General features: G+C 30.5%; 1 pseudogene; it reads left to right on the top strand.

The window, feature by feature from the left end:
- The first annotated feature begins 2,380 nt into the window (after positions 1 to 2,380).
- LOC136838968 (cuticle protein AMP1B-like) overlaps positions 2,381 to 3,160 on the top strand; it is a 1,952-nt pseudogene continuing 1,172 nt past the window's right edge.

The following is a 3,160-nucleotide window of genomic DNA, read 5'->3' as shown; positions in this document are numbered from 1 at the left end:
GAAAAATTGACAGAATATCACTTAGGATATTGGGGCAGCTGGAATCTAGTGCCGTTCAAGGGGTATTAACTGATTTCAACGGAAGGAGATTTTTTTTTTTTTTTAGTTCATTATGATGGGATATGCAGTTTCCCCAGCTCTGTCTGCCGTCTCGACAGTAACCTCTATTATATTAATTGTTCTGTCATGAATGTGTAAATGACATTCAATTTCTGTCTGGCGGAATTTTGCAAAGCCATTCTCTGCATCGGCCGTTGACCTGCAAAAGCTCTATTTTTAGTTTTCTGTAAGAGAAGACTATTGTGCCGGCTTTGTCTGTCCGTCCGCACTTTATTTCGTCCGCACTTTTTCTGTCCGCCCTCAGATCTTAAAAACTACCGAGTCTCGAGGGCTGTAAATTGGAATGTTGATCATCCACCCTCCAATCATCAAACATATCAAATTGCAACCCTCTAGCCTCAGTAGTTTTTATTTTTTTGTAAGGTTAAAGTTAGCAATAATCGTGCTTCTGGCAATGATATAGGATAGACCACCACCGGGCCGTAGTTAAAGTTTCATGGGCCGCGGCTCATACAGTATTATACCAAGACCACCGAAAGTTAGATCTATTTTCGGTGGCCTTGATTATAAGCTGTAGTGGCTGTACAGAAAACTCGATTGCGCCGAAGAAACTTTGGCGTATTTTTTACTTGTTTTATTAGTGTTGATACATTAATTTGTACTATTTTCCATCTTACACAACTGAATAAGGTACCTCTTAAACTTGTGGTATGTGCTGCATTTTTATCATTATTTTGTTCGCAGGTTCTTTCAAAACTATCTAGAAAATCTGATGTGTCTTTGATAGGGGCGAAAGAACGCGAATAATCATGGTTACATCTTGAAGAACACCTGGGCTGAATGGCCTTTGTATATTCATGATGTAATAAGTATAGTTATGAATAACAGAACAGGTGTATTTGAATAAACTGGGTTTCGGCGCGACACAAGAGTCATGTATTCAGATTCACGTATCGCACTGTTTGATTTTTTTTTAATATAAACAATGTAATTTGTAAATGAACACGATTTGCCATCGTAATGCAAAAGGTAGGTACTTATCCTTTCCCACCCTGCCTATATTTGGACCTTTGGTGTAATACAAAATGTTGTATATTTTCTGATGAGTAAAAACAATTATGTTATTTATTAGAGAATAATTTTAGCAACTACCCAAGAAAAGCAGCCGTTCAGTAATAAATATTTTAATTTCTTGTTAATGTACATCTACATGTAGCCCTGAAAACTAGATACATTTTGCTGAGAAAAACAAAAATCATCTTTTCAATACTGGAGTCAATTTCTCATTAAACATGTACAGTGGAACAAGGTTTAAATCTTACGTAAAAAAAAAAGAATTTACACTGTAGCATTTCGCACTTTTTTTTTTTACATTTACTTGACCTTGGGAAATTTACAGTTCGTTGGCTGTGTAAATGATGGTGGGGTTGAACACTGGTAATTATCATCAATGTACCTAATTTTTGGTAATGGAGTATTATTTTTGCGTCATATCAAGACGTTATAATCATGAAGAGATCATAACGGTAACCATTTTTTGCATTGTTGAAATTTTTTTCCTTCACATCTTTACATGTCAGTAAAATATTGGCTATTTAAGAATGCAAACTTTAATGGAGGTATGAGTTGGGAAAAATTTATATATATATATATATATATATATATATATATATATATATATTTATATATATATATATGTATGTATGTATGTATGTATGTATGTATAATGTATATATATACATTATATATATAAATTTATATATACATATATATATATATATATATATATATATATATATATATATATATATATATATATATATTATATATATATGTATGTATGTATGTATGTATGTATGTATAATGTATATATATACATTATATATATAAATTTATATATACATATATATATTTATATATATATATATTTATATATATATATATATATATATATATATATATATATATATATATATATGTATATGTAATAGAAATTCTATTATCTATTTATAATGCAACTCTTATCATTTTAAATGGGATGATGTTTACTACACTTATTCCCATTTGATTTTTCGTGTAACCGTGTTATCGATGTGAAGTTATGTGACTGACTGAAGTTTAGCCAGATGTATAAATTTGGTTTAATTGTAATTATTTTCCATTCATTTTCTTCATTATAATTCGTAATTTTCTTAAGTTGATAACTCCTCGGACCTCCTGTAAAGCTAACTCTGCTCTTATCATTCACGTGTCATGAGTCGCGCAAATTTATTTTTGTTATAAGATACCTTTGTTATAAGGTGTTATGAGGTGCCTTTTGTCCAGGTAGCATTTGTGAAGAAATGAAATCTAACGATATCACGTTGTATTCATATCATGTTGTAAAAGATGAAGAAAAATAAAAGCAAAGAAAAAAGAAATGTACGAGTTAGATAAGAGACTGACCCGACAGTCGGAATATAAGTGTGTCATGGAACAACAATGCACAAAATAAGAGATCTGTCTGCGACGTGCATGTTGTGTCCAGTTGAAAGTGAAGGTTACTGGATCAGTCGAGAGGCCAAAAAAAAAAAAAAAAAAAATGCGGGTAAGGTAAGAAGAGCAGCCTTTGCCCATCATGCTCCTCCCTAGTTGCTCTTCCCTAGTAGGGCGGGTGTCAAGGGAGGGATGCTTTCGAGGCATATATAAAGTGGCTACGTTTTGCTCTGCATTATTCAGTCGACTCGAGCCTCTTCTTCTTTAGACATGTTCTCGGTAAGGCAGGTTTTTTTTTTATTTTGGCGGTGGAAGTATATGGTTTTCGCTTTAGGTTGGTTTATGATTTGTGTGTATATATATATATATATATATATATATATATATATATATATATATATATATATATATATATGTATGTATATATATAATATATATATTATATATGTATATATACATATATATAAATATATACTGTATATATGATATATATACACATATACATATATATATATATTAATATTTATATTATATATATGTATATATATACATAACATATACACACATCTGTACATACATAAACACAGCCATACATGTAAACATTCATACATAAACTAAATTAATA

The sequence above is a fragment of the Macrobrachium rosenbergii genome, chromosome 5 (assembly GCF_040412425.1).
Source record: "Macrobrachium rosenbergii isolate ZJJX-2024 chromosome 5, ASM4041242v1, whole genome shotgun sequence".
Lineage (NCBI taxonomy): Eukaryota > Metazoa > Arthropoda > Malacostraca > Decapoda > Palaemonidae > Macrobrachium > Macrobrachium rosenbergii.
Note: the sequence above shows the minus strand (reverse complement) of the source record. Positions and strands in the feature narration are given on the sequence as shown.